The sequence below is a fragment of the Meleagris gallopavo genome, chromosome 3, assembly GCF_000146605.3.
Source record: "Meleagris gallopavo isolate NT-WF06-2002-E0010 breed Aviagen turkey brand Nicholas breeding stock chromosome 3, Turkey_5.1, whole genome shotgun sequence".
Lineage (NCBI taxonomy): Eukaryota > Metazoa > Chordata > Aves > Galliformes > Phasianidae > Meleagris > Meleagris gallopavo.
The window spans coordinates 21,168,973-21,192,491 of record NC_015013.2 but is presented as its reverse complement, the minus strand read 5'-3'; the positions used below and the strand labels follow the sequence as shown (position 1 = coordinate 21,192,491).

The 23,519-nt window shown below is 35.7% G+C and overlaps 1 long non-coding RNA gene across 1 annotated transcript; it reads right to left on the bottom strand.

Annotated features, from left to right (window-relative positions):
• Positions 1-3,215: 3,215 nt before the first annotated feature.
• LOC116216438 lies at positions 3,216-23,519 on the bottom strand. Its single transcript, XR_004159173.1, has 4 exons — positions 23,386-23,519; positions 19,649-19,705; positions 9,519-9,639; positions 3,216-4,605 (listed from the first exon to the last, which is right to left on the bottom strand). It is a non-coding gene; the product is annotated as an uncharacterized LOC116216438 (long non-coding RNA).

The window sequence follows — 23,519 nt, the reverse complement described above, 5'->3', positions numbered from 1 at the left end:
TGATGCTTGCTTGTCTTGTAGTGCAAATCATAGAGTCATAGAATCACAAGGTTGGAAAGGACCTAGAAGATCATCCAGTCCAACCATCCTCCCACTACTGTTGCTACCACAAGTTACTAAACCATATCTTGTAGCACCTCATCCAAATACCAGACAGTGACTCCACCACCTCCTTGGGAAGGCCATTCCAGTGCCTGACTACTACCTAAGAGAAAAAGTTTTTCCTTATCTAATCTAAATCTCCTCTGGCACAGCTTATGGCCATTTCCTCAGGTCTTGTTTGTTGCCCGGGAGAAGAGGTCAAACCCCTCCTCATCACAACCTCCCTTCAAGAAGTTGTAGAGTGCAATGAGGTCTTCCCTGAGCCTCCTCTTTTCCAGACTAAACAATCCCAGCTCCCTCAGCTGCTCCTCATAAGACTTGTGCTCCAGACCTCCCACAGTTGCCCTTCTCTGGGCATGCTCCAGGGTCTCAATGTCTTTCTTGTAGTGAGGGGCCCAAAACTGAACTCCATACTCAATATATTCACTCAAATGGTGAATACTCAAGCTGCAGCCTCACCAGAGCTGAGTAGAGGGAGATGATTACCTTCCTGCTCCTGCTGGCCACACTATTTCCAATGCAGGCCAGGAAGGCATGGGACCTCTTGGCCACCTGGGCACACTTGGCTCATGTTCAGCCAAGCATCAACCAACACCCGCAGGTTCCTTTCCTCTTCACAGTCATCCACCCACTCATCCTCTTGCCTGTAGCATTGCATGGGGTTATTCTGGCCAAAGTGCAGGATCTGGCACTTGGCCTTGTTGAACCTCATCCCATTCACCTCAGCCCAACAATCCAGCTTTTTCTAGTTTCCTCTGAAGGGCCTCTCTACCCTCAGACAGATCAACATTACCTTCCATCTTGAGTCATCTGCATAAATTTTTATTTTAAATATAACACATCCATGCCATATAAGATTCTAACTTGCTTCTTAAATACTTCTGTCTGTATCACAACATTTGAATGTGAAATTTTAACCAAATGATTTTGATTGTGTTAGCCAGACGCTTCCACATGTTCTTAATCCTCTTGCTGAAGACTCTCTATGTGGTCTTTTTATAAACAACATCTGTCTCTAGGGAAAAAAAAAAGTTAGTAATGATTAGTTTTAGCTCTCACTTGATCAGAGGATTCTCTCTAAGTGACAGGAATCTGTGCCATGTAAGTCTTTTCAGGATCAGAGCCCAATATATCTGTTGATGTTATATACTATTACTGTTATGATTAGTTATATAAATACAAAATAATGATGAGCATAAATATATACTATTAAAGTCAATGAGAGATTTCCCATTGAACTACTGGCTCAGCATTATATCTCATGATCCTGCCTAGATTCTTCACTTACTGAAATCCTAAAATTAAATTGAAATCTTAAAATTAAATTTAATCCTTAAACTAAATTGAAATTCTGGAAACAGATTCATTGTGCTCCAGCTGCATATAAAAAAGTAGTTACAGATGGCTTAAATTGGCTAAATAATGTTGCATAGACTTAGTTTAGAGGTGGTATCACAAGATTTTGATTAATCTTTCAATTAATCTTTCATTTTGAGGGAGCTGATGATTGTACAATGTAAAAAATCTTTTTTTTATTTTTTTTTTTTTTTTTGGTAGAGAGAGAGCTTAAATAGAAACTCTGAAATTTTTTAATGATTGTAGTTTATAGATGCTTTTAGCAAACATACCAAGATGGAAAATGAATCAGTGTACAACAGAAGTAAATACAGAATGATTAATCTAATTTTTCCTCCAGAATTATGTCATCCTCACAACACTGACTGTAAGGCATTTCTTTAACTTTTAGTTGAAATGAAACATTATTTTATGTGTATTAAATATTGATGCATGCCACTTATTTGTATTTGCTATTTTAATGACTTTAATGATAAAGGCATCTATTAGTGTACATCTATTAGTGTGGCATTCAGGAGCCTTATATTCAATTTGAAAACCCATCTTACTGCTGAGGATACATCTTGTGCATTGTGAAGTTTCTTAACTAGGGCAATAAGAGTCAGCTTAGTTTTACACTTCAAGGCTAGTGTTGAGTAGCAAGCAAGAGAAAAAAAAGGAAGGGAAGGGAAAAAATAATACAGTTTGTCTTAAATCCATTTACAATACATCAGGTGACTGGGAACAACAATGTGCTACAACAGGAAAATAATTTTCTGTCTTCTTTCCTGATCTTGTATTCCAGTGCCAGAAAGAATCTGCTACAATTTGACTCCTGCTTTTTTTTTTTTTTCCCCACCAAAAAGTAACTATTTTTACAATGCCCTCCTAAGTGGCATCATTGCAGTTTACTAGCCAATAAAGGCTTAAGAGGTTTCTATAGAAAAGATGTTTTTTCCAGGTGAATGTCAGGTGAATGTTGTCAGTATTTTGCCACTTCTAGGAATTCAGCTCTCAATTAATGCAGTTAATTTCTAGACAATTTGTTTCATGAGCAGTCTGATCTTAGAAGAAACTCAGTTAGAACTTACTCTTGTTCCAGCTATCCTCCTGAAAAATTAATTTGAACCAGATGAAATCCAATGGGTCTTACATTTCATTGCCAAGAATTGGCACTATAACATTTTCCGAGAAGAAGACCTTTTCCCCACTGAAAAGATAAAAAATATAGCTACAAACCAGTTTGGCAGTTTTTCAGTGGTCAAAATAATCATAATTCTACATAGTAAAAGAAAGTGTTGTTCAGCATTTCTAGAAAATTAATTTCCAGAATTTGACAGCAGAAATGCCATCTGTTCTGTAAAACACAGGCTATCACAGAGTTTACAAAAGAATATGGAAGATTAGTAAATAGATTTCTTTAAAACTACTGGGAAGCAAACTGTTATGTACAACCCACAACGTAAGCAGCCACAACATTGCAAGGAATTTTGGATCACTAGGGCTATAATCAGTCTCGTAATAATACAAAATTGCCACCAGCAAAATCAAGAAATACTAGCACGCACACCAGTGGTTCAGGAATCCTACAGAACATGAAAATAAATAAATAAACAAAAATATACATATAATTTTAAAAGAGAAGCCAGAATGGTAGCTTAACATCGAAATTTCTGACCTTAAAAAGAAAATAATATTTATTATTTATTTATTATATTTAATATTTATTATTTATTTAATTTTATATAATATAATATATAATATAATATGAGGATTATTTCACTTTTAATTAACATAAGCCAGTTATTTTTACACTTATTCCTTAAACTCTCCTTTAGAGTTTAATTCCATTTTATGTCACCATTCATTAATAACATTGGAAGAGTAAGGGAGAAAATGAAATTATCCTGTTTATCTGTCATTTCTCAGTAACATTGAAAACTTTGGGGTAGCTGTATTTTCAAACTACTTTTATACAAAGCAAGGAAAATTATGCAGAGATTTCATCATCTATTTCAACTGCATATGTAAATACCTTTTAGATGCAAGTATAAACTTCACCTCCATGACTATTGTTAGCTACAGACATCCAAGAGTTCTGGTTTTGTAAGAGTTTTGGTCTAACACTCATTCTAAATATCGCTGTAAGAAAATTGAGAAAGACCATTTTAATTTTTATCAAATATACAAGCAGAAAAACTAATTGTTAATACCTTATTGAGATATTCCTTTAGTGAACACTCACAAAAAAAGCCTATGTGCATTATATATGACAGTATCTGTAAACAGCAATTAATACGCAAAGAGTGTTGCTCCACATTTTCCAAAGCTTCACACTTTCTCTATGCTTTTCACTGGCAATTAACAGCAAGAAATGATACATCAGAAAGTGTCAAGGAAGAAACAGACATTATGATGAAGCACAAATTGTTTCTAAAGAAGTTTGACAATATTCAAAAAAGTCTTCCACGCTTTCTGTCCTTTCCCCTCCTTTCAATACCATTATATTTTAACACCTTTCTGAAGTGCAACTGTGTTCTGTCACCTTCAAAGAGCTCAGTAAATCTATCATATGTTGTGTATCACGATTCAAAGCTAAAAATATTTTCATCAGAATAGTATAGTTCCATTATATATATAGTTCCAGAATAGAATAATTCCATTCCCAAACACTAGAATATTGAGAGGGAAACTTAACTGTTTCCTAAATGTTGCTTTAAGCCATATAAATCTCAGTTCTTTTCCCAATATTTCAGAAACAAGGCATCTAGAAGATGACAATATTTCAAAATCATATTTCAGTCCACAGAAGCTTACTCTGTGTAATCATTCAATACAAATATCTTCCAGTTTCTAATATGTCCATCCTGGGCTTATTTCTTCAATTCTTTCCCCCCAGAACAGCATTATCTACATGTAAGAAAATGGAATTATAAGTAAGCTTCATTTTCTACTTAATTCTTGTGCTACCATAACCACTACTTACTCCAAGAAAAAGCCAAAGCAAGGATCTCCAATGAAATACATAGTCCCACCATTCAGTAGTAGGCAGCAGAATTCACTCACATGATAGGAATATTTCCTTTTACATGCTGGGTGGAAATCACAAAATTTCAAGAAGAAAGGATTGTGGTCTACCAGAATAGTCTGTCCATCTTGCAGTCTCATCTGGAGGATCGTGAAACAAGAAACATCAGTGATCACAACAGTGATAACCACTTAGTCAAATTCTTCTACAATAAAGTGTCCTGTCTTCAGGCCACAAGTAGGGTGTCCTATCATATAAAATTATACATAATGTATATATATAAATAAAAAAAGAATGCATGTTTAAAAGGAAAGTTTTAACTACAGTGACCCATTCAAATCACTGTGGAGCTTATAATCATGTTCTTAAAATAACATATTATAGAATTATATAATGGCTTGAGTTGGAAAGGTCAACTAGTTCCAACCCTCATGCAGTGGGCAGTTGCCAACCACTGAATCAAGATTAGATCAAGTTGCCCAGGGCCCCTTCCAACCTGGCCTTGAGCACCTCCAGGTATGGGGCATCCACAGTTTTTCTAAGCAGCCTGTGCCTGCCTGTCATCACTCCCTCAGTGAAAAACTTCATCTGGACATCTAATCTAAATCTATCCTCCTTCAATTTGAAACCATTTTCCCTTGTTTTATCATAATCTACCAGGCTATGTGTTCACTGGCAAAATAACTTACTGTAAAGTGTGAGGAGAGTGAAAATACCTGATTTTTATGTTGACTTGTCAGTGAAGCAGTCAGCAACAAAAGAAAAAGAAAATCAAACCATAATAGCAGAAGAATAAATCTATTTGGATTTTGATTGCTCAAGGCTGACTAAGCACTCAGTCTCAGTAACAAAATATGGAATTTGTTGCTTATTAGGGTCTGCAAATGTATTCCTGTATATACAGTATCTACAGGGACAATTGTGCACAATATGTGGAGTTTGGTTTTGAATTATTTAATAGTTTTCAGTCCAGGACTAACTTATATTCCAACAAAGTTTTATACAGAAAGAAAATCAAAAGCCAAGAAGGGATTATGATTCCCATGCTAAGTTACAAGTGAATATGGGGAGGTAGCATCTGTTTCACTTTATCTGACCACCTGATATTGCACAAAACTGCAACTGGATAAAAAGACAAGTGTAGAAATTTGTAGAAATTATTTCTCAGCCTATACATTGACAGTGGTTGAGAGAGCATCTCAAGACTGTTTCTAACATCAGAAGGGCTAACAAGTTGCATAGTCCAGAAAAAATTAAATTAATTATTTTAATTAATTATATATGATATTTAATTAATTATTATAATTAATTAAAATTGTTAAAATTTTCATTATCTTCATCTTAATCTCTATATTTCTCCTTTTCCCTCTCCAACAGTATAAGAAGTTAAATCATAGTAATCCTATAAAAATCATAAATGATTAGGCTAAGAAAACATTTTCTGATTTTGCAACTAGTGGTTACATGGAATTTTTTTCTGGTTTTTAATTATTGGAGAAAGCTGTCATACATAAACCCTAACGTGTTTTGGATGACAATTTTCCTACATGCATGAAGTGAGGGTATCCCATATTTCAATTGTACTTTATGGGGAGCACAGTTAAGAAGTGTTTCTCCCATGATGATTATCCCTATGCCCAGGAGTTTTAGCAGCCATTTGTTTCCTTGGTTAATGCCTCCCACACTGTTTTCTCCCAGAAGCTGGAATCTGTAACAATTCTTTAGTACTTTCTGGAACTTGTTTTTTCCTTCCACTGGTCATCAAGGAGTCATAGAGAAATGGAATGTACACATGACTCAAGAAATGAACTCATATTATTATGCATCTCCACTTTGCTTGCGTACTCTTCTCCCTCACAGAAGTCCAACCTAAAAGTAGAAGTTATATCTTTGACTGTCCTCATATTTCTCATCTTCCCTCCTGCCTGCTACTCTGGAGCATGTTAATCAAAGAGCTTCTCTGTCCTATCTATCCACAACAAAATTGTCAGCGTCTCCCTCCCAGAGCACTTTTTGAATGCCATCCATTCCTTTCAAAGTACCTATCAAAGAAGGAAGGTGCTGTGATTCCTCTCTATATATTTTTCTGTATATAACTATTGTCTTTCAAGAGGTCGTCTTAATTTGTATCTTATAAGCGATCACATTTTACAGTCTGTAGCCTTGTGATGTCAGTGTAAGAAATAGATAGAAACCTGATAAGAGTGCATTTGTTTTGCAGTGAACAAGGGTCTAAGCTGCAGTAGTTTTTAAATAGCTTTGTATATTAAGATCCAGGAATGCAGCTGCAGTGCTGTCAATTATAATGATTTTATATTACATGCCTAACGAGTTTTAGTTGCCTGCTACATGGAAACATGATTAAAGGCTAAGTCTATGAATTTTTCCTTTTTCAATATGATTTTCATACTCTATTAATATTGATAGAATCATTGCTAACTGGATAACTGCCTTTTCAAATATCTTGTGGAAGTGCAGCTGCTATTAACAAAGGAGCCACGACTTCCTGGGTGTTTTAATGAGACCATCACCATGCCTCCAGGCAAAACAATTGTCAATTTGCAGTGCAGGGAGATGGATAGAAAATAACCTCTGAAAGGAGCATAAGAGCCGTATGGCAGACTGAGGAGATGCAGGAAAACAGGCAGGAAGGACTGTGGAGTATGTAATGAATTATATATCTGGTGGTTCAGATGGAGAGGTAGCATATAAGAGTTATCTTCTCTTCAAGCAGCCTAAAAAATAAATTTTTCTTTTTTTTTTTTTCTAGACCTCTGTTTGGTCTTCTCTGCTCATTTTTGGGTGAATACCTTGAGCTTCAGTAATCCTGAAACAAAAACAAGATTTTTACACATTTGCTTTGATTTCAAAAGAATTTAGAGAAACTCTTGGAATTTTTGGATTGTTTGAGACTATAGAATGTTTTGTGTTCAGGCTCTCCTGCTGGCAGAATACAAGAAAATGTAAAAAATAATATAGAAACAGTTTTACTATTTATCTTAATGAAGGACTAAAATCTCTTCCCAGGGTATTTTTTGTTTGTTTGCAAAGCAATTTTCACCTTCACTAGCAAAAATAGATATTCTCTGTTTTTTTTTTTTCCACTGAGTTCTTTTAACGCAAAAAGAATAAAAGATAACAAAAAAAAATGTGCCTCTTCTGATAAGCCAAAGTGTATTTGGGGTAATTATTATCTGATAGAGATAGAAGCTTTGTGATAGCTTGAATTGTGTCAGCATTAATATTAATTAAACTGATAATTTCTAGAAACAAAAGTTATTTGTAATGCATAACCTGTGTAATATAAAATTCTTCCTCATTCCCCTTTAACCTTATGTTCAGATACCTTAGTAGCAACCAAATAGTTATTTAATCAAAATTTTTAAGTATTTCAGCTCAATATGAAAAGTATGAAAAAGTTTGGTTTGGAAAGTTATAAGCATCAGAAATGAAGCCCTTAAAATAGAAATAACATCCTAACCATGACTACTGTTTAGTTGTACCTGTGTCACCTCAAGCTGCGAGTTCAGATCTCAAAAGATACTTAGCATCAGGCTGACTCGGTGCTCAGATGAAATCCCTCTAGAGAATACTCAAGTAGAAATTCAGCAGATAGCAGCCTTCCTGCTGAGCTGCTAATGAAGTGATATCCATGCCAGGTGTTTAAGTCTATTGAGGATGAGACAGTATTATTGTCTTATCTAAAGAGTGGCATTGTTACTCTGACAGTATAGAGGTGAAAGTTAATGTCTTGGATGAAGGCTAATTTACATAGTTTCTTTCTGTCTTCCTTCCACATCATTTGGTATGAAAATCTCAACTGCTTTCTCCAAAAGTATCCCAGTTTATCAACAGTAATTTTGTGTCACTGGGAGAAAGGCATTCAGCAGTCTTCACCATCATTTGGTGAATCTGCATTGGGAGATTACTAATCACAGCTCTACTACTCAGAGTTTTTCTGTGTCCCTGGGCAAGATGCATCATGTATGGCTTTTGGCCTAGTTGAAGCTACACTTTTAAACAAGGTTCTTTGTCTGAGAATCATACAATCATTAATGTTGGAAGAGACCACCAAGATCATCTAGTCCAGTCATCACCATGTCACTAATCCATATCCCTCATTGTCTTAACTGTCCAATCTTTCTGAACAGAAGGGTAGCTCTCTCTTCTTTTGCTACTCATATGTTCATTAAGTTAAATTTAAGTACTCAGAAATAAATGGCCATGCTGAAATTAAGTCTACCTGTCTAAAGAATTTCATCCTATTAATAGTATGACAAAACAAGACATGACATTGTTTTCAGATGAAAGCTGTTATTTAATATTTGCACACAACTTGGAAAGTATCAGGTACTTATGTTAGATATGCAACATGTTTGGAAAACCTGGAAAAGATCTTGGGATCCATTTGCATGGAGTTTCTTTTGCCAATGAGAACTTGTTGTTCTAACCGATAAAGAGAACAAAACATACATTTACATGGATTCTAATTTCTCTCAGATGCAGTTTCATCTGAAGTTAGCAGGAGCTGCCAGTGTTTTCTCCCTTTGAAACTTCAAGCTTTAGTCCTTTGAGTCCCTTGTTATTAGTAAACCCCCTGGCATTAGTACATTCAGTGAAAGTTCTGACACGAGCCCTATTGCACAAGCTTTGAGCTCTTCTCATGTCTTTTATTCCAGAACTGGACTTTCTCATTTTTCCCTACCTGTTTCTTTCTTGTGTCCCCTGGGTGGCAATAGTTCAAAATAACATCTCATGAAAAGAAATTTAATGGCCTTTATCATGTGATTTGTTCTGCATCTGCTCTCTTAATGGGAACTAGTGCTGGTTCTGAAACTACTGCTAAGTATGCCCTTAAACAAGTATATGCAGACATTCTTTTACTCTATTTTTCTGAGGAAATGAAGCTTATGCATTTGCATGTTTTAACCATTCATCTTATCTGTCAGCCCCCTCCCTGCTTCCTACTCTTTGTTTAATTTAGAGGCCAGATTCAAGTAAATTTGGCAACAGAAGAAATTCAAAATACAAATAGAATTCTGAAAATACAAACGTTAGTCACTGAGTAGAGCTGCAGAATCATTTTCCTCTTCTGCTAGTGAGAACAATGAATGCAATTCACACATTCCGTAATGATGTCCATACCCCACCTTCATCTTCCATGGGTCCATTAGCTGGAATGAGAATGGGTTCATCAGGACAATAGCAATATATTTTTGATGGAAAACCATATGCACTTAGTTTGAACATATCCTTCCTCCAGCATTTTCAGTTTTATTCCAAGTTCAGTTCTAGGTCATCAGGCTAATCAAAAACTTTTTTGCCATTTAGAATTCAGGAAAGTGTTTTTTTCCCTATATCATATGTTAGTGAAATTCTATGGAGTGAAGATTTAATATTTTACATCTTTATTATATCTCAGATCACATCTACATAGTAAATAAAAAATAGATGTAATCAGACATCATATGTGTGAGCAGCATGTTCCCAAAGGAAAATTTTAACTGCAAGTACCCTCTGTAAAAAAAAGAACATTCATTGTAGAACACTCCTTGTCATCTTATCTTTATAATCTAAGAAATAGCCTTATGAAGTTGAAGATATTTGCTAGAAGATTAATGTATAATTGAAAGTACATTGAGACATTTTTTTTTTTTTTAAAGAAAAGCATTCCTCAGTTTCTGTATGCAATGAACAAGGCAGATGAGTAGGGATACTGTATATGCTTACTAGCAGGAAATATGCCTATTGATTTAATATATTCTTATACAATAGAAATGACACAACCATTGGACAATAATGTAATGAATTATTATCTTCCAACTTAATATCTTATACTGAAAAATCTCGTGTTATTTTGCATGGCATAAGAAGTTAATCTCATACCATAAAGTAAACATGAAAAATAGCAGACTTAAGTATTTAGATTACTTTAGCTCTAGAATACCTTGATTTAAAAGCAGGATTACTATATTATCGTGATTCTAGCAATGATACTTGCTGTAAACAATGTAATTGTATTATAATTGATAATGTATTCATTTAATGTGTATACAAATAATCTCATTTTCCACCATGCTAAATACATAAAAAATAAAATATAATTCCAGAAGAGAATTTTGTTAGTAGAGAGCATATAGATGCAAAAAAATATTCTTTTTTTTTTTCCCCAACAGTGTTAGGGAAACACGTTATTAATTGAATAGAATGATAAATACTACTTTGCAATAACTTTCAGCAAAATCTTTGCTCACCAGCTTCCTGCTTCGTAGTTTTGAAATATTTATACATACATGCAGTAGGGACCATATAATCAAAGATGCAATTCAATGTAGTTTTATTGAAAATAAATATGTATTATCTCTGAGGTTAAGAAAAATCACGCACCTGCACAAGTATTCAAGTTGCACTGAAAAGCCCCCATTCTACACTGCACACAAAACTACCCTTCCATATGGAAACAGAAGCAGAGGAGAATATTTCTCTAGGGATTATACAACGATTCACTGAAATTCTCCTATGGTTCCCATTTAAGGTATAGCTCTATAGGACGAAAAATATGGAATAAAAGCTTCTAAGTAAGAGGCTGGTGTAGCAAAAAAAAAAATTTCATCTGTATTATGTCTCAAATTTTCTCACACTTGAAAGATGAGATCATTGCCATGACAACAGGTTAAAGACTGAAGGCCTGGTCAGAGGAGGAAGCACTGTGTAGACAGGACAGCAGCATGGCCTTGCTCTATCCTAAAATCTCTTGTTTACTGCAAAGTTTTGAATGCAAACTTTTTTTTATGGCCAACTTGGTTATGATTAACCTCATAAGTCTAGGCGGCATAAAAGGATACCCAAGAGAAGCACTTTGAGGCTTTGAGACAGAGACTTTGGAACTTCTGGATGAGAACTCTCACAGACTGAGAACCTCACTCAGTCACACTAGCTGGTTCAGTGCTGGAACCCAGATTGGTGATTTCTTTCTCCTCCACAGCTCCATGTCCCTCTTCTTTCTCTTTCACAGAGTTGTTAGGTAAAGTATGTCTTGTTTCAATTCCTTATAAAGTCACATAGTTTAGCCACCCAGCTTAGACAGTTATAATTGTGAGACTGCCAATACTTGATTAGTTAATTCTAGTATGGAAATGTTCATTAAAACTGTTGGTTATGTTTGAACTTAGAATGTTACTTTCACTTCAATCTAACGAGGTGGGGGAGGATGTGTGATTCTGGTCACACTTCCCTCCTTTCACGTGTGGGATGTTACAGCTAGATCTGAACTGGTATCCTAGATTCAAATATAAGATTTTGGAAGGGCTCTGGCCTCTGAACTCCACAAAACAGGGACACTAAACTGCTGGGAGGTGACTCTTAAGAGTCCTGCCTCCAGATGGAAAGAAGTACTGTCCTGCACTCTTCTGATTCTGTATTTCTGTCATAGTTCTTACTGTGTCTTTCCTTCTGAAGAGAGCCTCAGCCCTGCCTGACAGTTGTGCAGATTGCTAGAAGTGCAGCTGGGTCCAAGGTGCCCTTTACCCTGTGTATAGGGAAACTGCAAAAGGAAACATACAGTTCAGGAATGGCCAACTCAGGACCCGTGGGCCACATGTTGCCCAGCACAGCTCACAGTGCAGCCTGCCCCACTCCTCACTCTATAAAGCCAGCACCTGTTCCCCCCCAGAGGGGCTCCTGGCACACACCCATCACTCAGCAACAACTAAACCATCAGTGTGCTATTAACACTGTGTCAACTAAAATCAGGGCATGGGGAGAGCAGTGCTATACAGCACTGACTCAAGTGACAGCAAATAACTATATGCATTTTGATACACTGGCTGAACACAGCTCTGAACAAAGAATACATGGCTATGCTTTTTGGTTTGATGAAGGAATTTGAGAATAGGTTTCAAGATTACTGAAAAAATCATCAACTTATGCTTGTGACATAACTTTCAGCTGATAGAAATACATTACCTTCAAATTTTCAAATGAAACGTATAGACTTGCAACCAAATATTCAACTAATAATACTGCTCATGTCTCTTCAAACTTTTACAATTCCTATCTTAGCAGAGAAAAGTATCTTTCCCTTCACAATCTCACCTTATTCCTGTCATTACTTTTTGGCAGTACGCACATATCTGAACAACTGTTTCAAGGATAAAGCAAAGAATAAAATTTCATCAAAAAATAGAAGAGCGCTTTGAGACTTTCCTGAGAATTGCAACCACTGATATCAGACCAGCTTGAGGAATTTGTTTCATAAAAACAGGGTCAAATATTCCACTAGTTTTATGTTTGTTTGTTTTAAGAAAAATGTTAAAAAATAAAATGTTTTGTTACTTATATGTTAACAACACTGCATATTTTACAAGGGCTGCTCTGAAAGTAATATCTCCTCTTTCATTATATTGGCCCACAGTGTCAGAGATAGATGGTGGTGGTGTGGCTGCAGAGGATGAACTTTCCCACCAATATTCCCTTGCATGTTGTTGACTCGTGACAGATGGCAGCAGAGAGGCAGTCTGACAGAATGATGCCTAATGTGGAGGTGCATAGGTATGGAAGTGAATACCTCCACATAGAAGAAGTGACATCCACTGACATTCATCAACACCTGTTGAACATTTATAGAGACCAAAAGTGTATATGAACACAGCGAAATGGTGGGTGATGAGTTTCAACAGTGGCTCTTTTTAATTGCTGGAAAAAATGCATAACTAATAGTAGTGGGAGTGCTGAAAATAATGTTTTGTAGCTAAGAGTGCTCTTTGTATCTGTGGTAGTTTCCATGGAAATAAATAGGAAGCATGACTTTTGGAGTAATCGTGCAGCCCAAAACAATTCCTCCTCACTCAGTGAAGATTAGGAAAGCCAAAATGACATACACCCATGATGCAGTTTAACGTGGGTAGCAATTAGAAACAAATGGCAGCAACTACTCTTATAGAACTTGCAAGGAATTCAGGGAAGGAGTTTTGATATAACTCAGATACACCCCTGAAGCAAGGATAGGATGTGGAAATCTGAAACCATCAAAAACCCAAACACCACTCACAACTATGTTTAAAGTCATACTGTTTTGTTTTTTTTTTTTTTTTCCCTAGGGGAGCTGCTATGGCAATATATGTACTTGTCCATTTTCATGACAAGTTGCACACCCACATCTTAACAACTGAAACCATGATCAATCATCTCATAAAAGTATCCAAAAAATCCCTTCAGAGAAGTTCAGAAAGGCAATCATCACAAATAATTTACAAAGTACTGTGGTGCAGAGCTTGTATTTCAGAACCATCCTGAACGTTCAATAGAAATACTATAGGATTCAAGCTGCAGAATTGTTGTTAGCAGGATTTTAACTCGAGTGGACTCAGCATTTCAATTCTATCTTCCAAAGCCTGAAGTGCAATTTGATCAAATGACAAATTGATTTTAAAATTGTTTTTATAACTTATGAAAGCATTGCTCAATTTGGGATCCTCTGCTTGTATTTATCTTCAGTTTTATCTGTGCACTCAAATTCTGCACTGCTGTTTGAGAGTAGTTGGCTGTTCTAAATTAAAGGAGCACAAGCTTATCTTTGCCGTGTATACTGACAAGAACAGTAATTTCTGGTTGTAGGCTGAAAACCTCGCTCAAGCATATCATAAATCTAAACCTGTATTACCCTTTGATATTAGCTATTTTGTAACTGTAACAGGATCTTCTGGTTTTTTTTGTTTGTTTGTTTTGTTTCATTTTGTTTAACTGCTCTGATGTTGCTAGATGGCAGATGCTGAGGAACAATGTTTCACTACAAAAGTGGAAAAAAAAATACATTGATATAATAAAATGAAATAAAAGAAGAGAAGAAGGGAGGGAGGGAAGTGGGAAAGAAAGAAGGAATGGAAAATATGCTCCCTGATTTATTTGTAACCCAGTGCTGCCAGTGATATCAGCAGAACTGTCATAGTACAGGGAAAATTATGATAAGGTGGAGTCCTTTCAAAAATCCCACCCACAAGTAGTCCCTGCACTATCCCAACTAATACTAGCACACATTGACAAAGAGACATCCCTAGTTATCCAAACAAGAAATTCCATTCACACCAGACTCTTAGGGTAACTACACAGTGTATGGAGTTTTTTTCATACTGGCAGAGGGTTTTATGACAATTAGAATTTTCTCTTGAAATCTCAGCATTCTCTGAACACCCTCCTGACAGCAGCCATGCCAGACCAAGAAAGGAAAGCCATCTATAAGCATGATCTAAATTTGTAAAGTGTATCCTGTGCATCAATAAAATTAATTTAGCAGTGCTGTTCCATGAAGATTAAACAAAAGCCTTAATCCATATCCCAAGTTATTTTTTGTTCGCTGTTATTTGAGTCAACTAAAATGAAATTCAGTGTATACTTCAGGGAATCAATAAGGTAAATATAAAGATTTTGGAAATAGCTACACTACCAAAAGACAAAACAACTATCATCATTGAAATTTGATTTATAGAATGTCAAAAACTTTGCAAAAAATATATTGTCTTAGGTGAACAAAATACATAGGGATTTGCACACATTCTGGAGCAAGAGTGAAAAGATCTCAACATAAAAGCTGACAAATTCACACAATAACTCTTGATGATTGTGGTGTTCGCAAGGATTCAGACATGAAATATAACGTGAATTAATATTGTAGTAATTGCCCCACACGAAAACTAAAGATTATGTACTGATGAAAAAATTTGCAATGTGAATGATTTTGCAAAAACAAAACAAGCAACTTTGAGACTGCTCTAATGTAGATATTGGATTGTTAGTTAAAGCATGTATGCTAGATGTTTCCAAAATAATTGTGGGGATGTCTAAGTCAGACAGTATTCCCTCTAATTATGCAGATTGTAGAAACATCAATGGACCTTGAAAGTAAATATATTAATGCATTACAGTCCTGTTTTACCTCGGAATATATCTCAAATATATATATTCTTAATTTTATAAATTAAGAAATAAGCACGTGTACATGTAACACTGACCTTAAAGTGCTGCTGAAATTAATTCTAGATCTAGTCTTGAAAGAGGAATTACCTTCTAATTTAATGCATAATTCCACAGAAGTCAGTGCCAAAAGAAATTTTAGAAATCATAGTCTTAGCATAAACTATTAGTAAGAATTAGAAACCTATGTAAAATACTGATAGAGCCACAAGAAATTAAGAAAACTAAGGAATGTTTCTATTCCAAATCAACTCGTAGTGTGAATTCCAGAAAAATGGGATTTAGTAGAAGTTTCCTCATGTCAGAATATTTAGTAGTTGTCAGGATATGAAGATGACACCAGATAATTTAGTATTATCTAGGTCAAAATAAGCTGTTAGAAAGATGAGCAGACTAGATGATTGAAACATTGTGACTAACTTTTAAAATAGGAAAAAGGTATCCCATATGTAATACTCAAAGACCGTTTCATAAGGTTGCTCAGTACTGAAGTGCAAACAAATGTATTTGAAATTAGAACAATGAAAAAACAGTTTTCTGAAAAATGAAGCCAAAATTTTGAAGTTGACCACCTAAATTACACAATACTTAAAAAAAAATGTCTTAGGGTAACTTTTAGACTCTTCCAGAACATGAGACTTGGTAGAACCATATACATCATTGAGATTTTTTACGAAAATTTAATGATTACCACCTCTACTCCATCATCCTCAATCATGATACAGACAGATAGCAAAATCGTGATATTTTATCTGCTCAGATCCTTAACAGTGTTCTATCTAAATAAAGGAAATATTTCACATACAATTTCTAGAAACAACAATTTCTAGAAACAGAAGCATAACCTCCTTTTCTCATGAGCAATATACATAAAGTAGGAGGAGAGACATTTGTTGCATCTGCAATGTCCCTCAAGTCTGAGCAAACATTATAGAACAGCACTAAAAAGAAGTGTTTATTAATCTTGGTGGATCTGCTTTCCAGTCTTCTTGGAGATCAAGGTGTTTAAGCACTGTTCATCACTGTACATGGTTCTACCAAGTCTCATGTTCTGGAAGAGTCTAAAAGTTACACTAAAACATTTTTTTAATTATTTACTCTTTCAAAATTAAGGGTACAAAATACACATCAGTTCTTGATCCTGAGGCTTACTACTTACTGCTAAAATTATATTGACTGGAAGATGACAGCTGGTATCAAAAGGGGCTACAATTTTCTGTTTATTAAAATTATTGGCCATATAATACATTGTGAACTCTTATAGCCGAATTCTTATACTGGAATAAGTTTCCTTAATCTTCCTTAATTAAAATACAGGAACTTTCATTCTAACATATCTTTTATTGTGACAGCAACCCCCTCAAAAACATCATGTGTGTGTCTTTATAAAGTATTTCGTAGGAGGACCATGAAAAATAAGTTGGAAATAGAAACAATGTGTGATCATGTGGAGTGTTAAAGCAACAGGGGGTTATTACTGAATTGGTTTACTTCCAGCAATAATACACACTTCCATTTTATTCTTAACAATATATGATGCTATTTAGTACATTTAAATGGGGATGTACATTATGTTCAATATTAAGAAAACAAAACAGATTAAGATAATGACAAATGTAGTGTACTAAAGCAACTGTTTAGTGTATTACATCACTTATAAGCCCATGACATTCTCACACTTTTTCTAGCACCTGAGGAGCAGAGAATCAGGCCATGTGTTATACATCTTCCAATCCTTGGAAAGGATTTGCATGAGGGCTTCAAAAATTGGCATTCCAGGTGTTTAACTCTTTTCAATTACATTTATTAACACTAATCTTGGTGCATCTCGGATGAAAAGAATATTGAATAAGCTTTGAAGAACAGCATGTTTTTTGATCTCACAGCAAAGCATACATCAGTGTTGTTAATTACACTTCAAATTAATATTTCCAATATTCAGATTCTATTTTACTATTTTGATATAAGCTTGATGATTGATAGTGCGTAGCTTAAGCAGCTTTTTATACTGCTCATCTACATTTCCTCAGCTAAGCATCATTTCCTAAACATGTTGTGTTTTTACTCTTCCATGAAAGTATCTGGAGCAGAGAAAGGAGTCTTATTTACAAAAACCATTGATGACTCCATGAATGCGAGTCTATTGCATTTTTAAAAAGATGTGGGATGTGATATTTCATATTTCAGTGTAGTCCTAGTGGCACAAAAAAAAAAAAAAATTAGAGTCATAGAATGGCCTGGGTTGAAAGGGACCACAATGATCATCTAGTTTCAAACCCCCTGCCATGTGCAGGGTCGCCAACCACCACACCAGGCTGTCCAGAGCCACATCCAGCCTGGCCTTGAATATCTACAGGGATGGGGCATCCACAACCTCCTTGGGCAACCTGTTCCAGTGCTTCACCACCCTCTGAGTGAAAAACTTCCTCCTAACATCTAACCTAAACCTCCCGTCTCAGTTTAAAACCAATCCCCCTTGTCCTATCACTATCCACCTTCATAAACAGCCATTCCCTTTTCTGTTTATATGCTCCCTCCAAGTATTGGAAGGCCACAGTGAGGTGTCCCCAGACCCTTCTCTTCTCCAAGTGACCCCTGAGGGACACTGCTTGTGACCAGCCTCTACTCTGACACAGTACCTTTAATCACAACCTTTTGGCTGTGTCCAGTCAACAAATTTCTAGTCCATCGAACAGTCCAGCCTTCAAATCCTCCCCAATTTAGAGAGAAGGATGTGATGAGGGACCAAGTCAAAGACTTTGCAGAAGTCCAGGTAGATGACATCCATCACCCCTCACCCGCCGACCGAGGCTGGTATGGCCACCAGATTGGTCAGGCAAGATCTGCCCTTGGTGAAGCCATGCAGGCTGTCTCAAACCATCTTTGTCTTGTATGTACCTTAACATAGCTTCTAGGAGGATCTGCTCCACAATTTTCCCAAGCACAGAGGTGAGGCTAATAGAAATTAATAACATTTTTTGAAATCCAGCTCCATTTTTGGTGGGTGCCAAAAGGGGAGGGGGGATGGAGGAGCTGTGTAAGTGTAACGTTTCACTTTTGCCATCCTGTGCAATAACAGTGGGGAAAAGAAGACTACCACAGCAACCTTAATAAAGTTCACACAATCTTTCACTTTTACTTCCAGTGTATCAAACTTACTAAGTTACATAAAAAATAATAACTGCTAGGCTTTTTTACGCAAGTGGAACAGACAGTGATTGTCTCAGAGAATTTGCTTCCCACTGTGCTTATTTCCAGTGAAGTTAAAACAGAATTGATGCCAAAATAAAAGCTGGGATAATAAAAGAAAGGAAGTGAAACAAGAATATCAAACAGAACATATTTGAAAAGCCTGGAATCCACGCAAGGAGAGAAAAAGAATGGGCAAAAGACTGAAATAGTCAATATTTAGGTATCATTATGGTATTCTCCTTTATGAAACAAATCTACTTGGATCTTGTAATTTGTTCTAGGAAGAGTGGAAGCTGGAAAACTTCTGGGGAGACAAAGAAGTAGCATCTCTCTATTGTAATCTTTGCTCTTTGTGTTACTCTAAAACCTCCCCTGGTTGGTATTGTTTTCTTCAACGCCACTTGGACAACATTCTGTTTCTATAATAACTGCATGGTTTACAGCTTCATATGTATTCATCTACACAAGGCTATCTCACTGTCTTACAGGTAAGAAAGTGCAACAAAGATACAGATCATAGCATCAAAATATTGGAGAAACTGTGCCTTTGAGAGTGGCTGCCCTCATCACTAATCTCAAGAGACCTCCCAGTCATTTGCCCAAGTACCTTCTACATAGAGTGGAGAGGATGTGTTGAGAGATGAAACAGCAGGAACCTGACCTTGAAGAGAGATGCTGGCAACAAGGCGTATAGTTAAGCTGAACATTTTCTATTAGTTATGCCTCACATTAGGTGTATATTTCACTCAATTTCTATGATTTAACCTAGAAAATATAAATACATGTATAGAAATTATGATGTCCAGGAAAGCCAGGAGAAGAATCCCTCTAAAATTCTCCTCTTTCTTTATGAATGGTTAATGTGTTAGGAATAGATACTATATAGCAAGCCACAAAGCATCAGTTCCCTCTTCCAAACTCTTTGTTCTTTGGCAACAGAAATTATTTCTGAACAGAAAATCCACTCTGTGATCTTTATAACATATGTTTCTATGCCAGCATGATGTTATGAAAATGACTTACAGTTTCTGTAGGAGATAGAAGCATGCAGCACCTCTGAAAATCCATCTGTTTTTGAACCTTGAAAAGAAAAAACAAATTGTTCACTGCTGAGCTATTGCAAGTCAAATATATACCAGCTAATTAATTTGGAATCTATCATCTTTAAAATACAATAGTGATTTTTTGTGGTATAAAAATGCAATCAATTTCACTTAATTTTCACCACGCAAAGCCAGTATCGTGGGTTAAAACTTTCATGGATAGAGTTTGCTTTCTGAATGGAATGCTCTTTTTCATGTACTTATCACAGAGAGGAACAAGAGAGGAAGAAAATGATGAACACTTTGTTTTTAGAGGGAAGACAGAGGCTAAGGTGATCTATTTGGTTGGAAAGGAAGCATTGACTATGCAGTCACCCACAGAATTTAACTGAAATATTAATGTCATGACCAGACTTTTTTTTTTTAATGTTGTCAGTGGAAAGAGAGACTCCTGGAGGAGATTCGGATAACACATGTTAGAATTTAGGAATTAGTCCAATTAATATGTTTTCTTCCTCCCCTCACCCTTCAACATAATCCAGCCTCCAGTGGGGAAAAAAAAGCTAAAATCACTACCTATGATGATATTTCAGTCATTCTTGCTTAATGCTACATAATTCAAATTACCCATAAAAAGATGTTCTACAGTACCTTCTGGGTACTGTAAGAACTGGAAGAATAAAGGCTGTGGTACTGCCATGCAGTGCAAAAAACTGCTGTGCTACACAGTGTCAGTCATGCTGCATTCCTTTGTCAGTTTTAACATCATCTGATTGCATAGCTATTCCTAGTAATTCAAGTATGATTAGTACGAGAACATTTAAAAATAGTTTGTTGGGCTACAGAGAAATTTTAGTCTAGGGTTCTGATAGCCTAGTCACACAGAAGGGTTTCAGTATTATGTAAATCTAAGAGTAACTAAGTGCTATACTGCCCTAAAAGGGACACTCAGCAGAGAAGTGCTCCAGCCAGTCACACACATGGTCAGTACATTGGCAAATACCCAGGACTCAGAAATCAAGAAATGGTTCAGTCTCTTCAAACCTCCCAAAACACAGTCTAATTGCAACAGCTCATATTGTGTTTCTGTTTAAAATAGCATTGATTTTACTTCCAGAGGGAAAAAAAAAAAAAAGAATGTGTAGAAAAAGTAATCTCTCACTCCTTGGGAGACTTGCTCCAGTCTCTGATTCTCATTTTCATCACTCTGGTACAAAAACTACAATGCTCCCCTTGAATATATTTTCATAATCTTTTGCAAAAAACAACAGAACAGGGGCTATTTCTGAGAAACAAACCAGGAAGTTACATTAGTTTAGTGTTTCAACTGACCTAATATATCTCTATGTTTTAGATACTGAACCGCCAAAATGATATATGATATATATGTATGTGAACTGCCAATTACGAAGGCATTTTTAGTGTGACATCAATATCTCAGACCAAATCCTACTTCTGTTGAAGTCAGAATTCAGCAGGAAAAGAACCATCACTCATCTTGTAATTTATTTAATCTCTTACAATTTCATTGTTTTAACTGGTATTACAGAAAAGTTCAGTAGCTGATGACCTGGGTATAGATTTTATTATAACTACTTCTAATTATATTCAATAAAAGCATTCACAAAATGCACAGTTCTGGAGAATTCTTATGAAATGTTGCATTTCAGAAGTCTATAATTGATACTGGAAAAGTGATAAGATTTTTAGTAAAAGTAGACTCAATATTGATGCTAGGATACATTTTTCCTTTGAATTTGTCAATATTGATTTTTGCATTTTCATTATTTTACTGGGAGTGAAAATAATTTCCTTATGTTATTTTCACTGTATAATTCCAGGTACATTTACAATAGAAAAGCCATATGCCATGTAGAAACTGTCACTTTTACCTCAGGGAAATAAAAAGTCTTAATCCAGCTGCTGAGAACTGACAATTTTAGAATTTTGAGGGCTTAAAGTTCTCTTAGACAACTATACAGTTTTTCACACTTTTCAGTCATACTTAAGTTGGTAAAGAGACATAATTCCAGCAGTGCAGAAAACACAGCTTCAGCTACAAACAGTTATAAATGGTCATCCTGAGGGCTGATAGCCTTATTATTGAGTAGGGTACAATGCTATTCACAGCATAAAGAGGGTAGAAATACAATAACAAGCTATGCTTCTCTTCAAAAGGGGTGGATTTTAGTCAAATTCTTTACTGTGAACCAGCAAGTGCTCTAACACATCTTTTCTCTAGCATTACATATCCATAAAACTGAGAAGCAGGACCTCAAAAATACAGTTTTTAGAATATTATTTATCTTTGAGGGGACAATCTCATTACTACCGGGAGAGGAAAGGAATGAGTAATCAGAAAAGCAAAACACAAAAACACCTATTGATGTTTTAATTTAACTGGCACATGCTGTGCATGTATTTCCATAGGCCTAAGTGTTATTATAATTGATTCTGCAGTAAGTAATGTTACACAGAACAGCGCAAGGGTGTTCACAAACTTCCCAAAGCAGGACTGATGTGGACACCTTGGTGACAGTTTTAAAAAAAATCTTAAGTTTATAAAATAATGAGGTCTTGTAGGGTCCAGGAATAGGGCATTTTCAGAATCTAAGAAGTGTCTGAGAGGGAATGATGGTAACTGGTAAGTTAATAATGTCTTTATCTGGATCCACAATCTTTTCTCTCTTATTTTCTATCTCTGTCCTGTTGAAGAGTGGATGTGTAAGAGTGGGCATTCAGTGTCAGCCAGTGTCTACCTGTTACACTGCCAAATCCAGAAATCCATGTGTCTTAATGTTACTATCCTTTCATAGGAAGAATAATCTCTTCATAACATTAGGTTATCTGTTTCTAATATCATAGAATCAGAAAATTGTTTGAGTTGGAAGAGATCCTTAAAGAACATCTAGTCCAGCTGCTTTGCAATGCACAGAGACATCTACAGCTAGATTAGATTACTCAGAGCCTGGTCTGGACTGAATATGTTCTTTTTTCTTGCTTATTTATTTCCTTGTAATGTTATTTCAGGCATCTAGTTTTTTCAAACTTTTCACAGAAACAATCATTGAGGTTGAAGCTGAACTGACTCTGTGTAGACACTGCTCAATAACAGCTAAAGCACTGATGTGTTATTACCACGGTTTTTCTCGCACATCTAAATATAGAAGAAAAAAACTCTATCCCAGCCCACACCAGCACATAAATGTAGACCAGTATAATGATGCTAGGCAGCATGCATTTTATTCTTCATACACATGATTTTTAATTGTGCAACTTAGTATCTACAAGAGAGAAAGAGAGGAAGAAAGGGGCCAGGGTATGGGAAGAGATGCTAGGGTTTTTAGTCAGTATGAAAAAACATATGAGACTCTCCAGCAAACAGGCAAGCAATTTTCCACTGGATTTTTTTTCTTCTCTGCAGTCATAGGGAACCCTCATAAAGAAGTAGCACTGTTCTTGGTCTGCTAAGATGTCACAAATTAGAAGTAATAAAAAACTACAACTTGTCTGCTCAGTTATTAAAATTAATACTTAAATTAATAGCAGTGATTAAGTGATAACGAATTAAAAAAAAACATTTCAATAAGAGACTGAACTTGCTAAACTGAATGAACAGTTGTATAATCAATGAATATACAGATGTTATAATTATGAAATAAACAATAGAACTTGCTAAGCAGGCTATTATACTAAGAGAATAAATAGAGTGCTTACCCTCATTCTGAGCTTGCTGTGAAACTCCAAAGAAGGGATCTCCAGAAAAATGTCCTTCCCTACTGGTTGTTGGCTCTTAAATGAGTCTAGGAGAGGTGGAACCAGGCTCCACCCCTTCCAGCAGCACAGGTGAA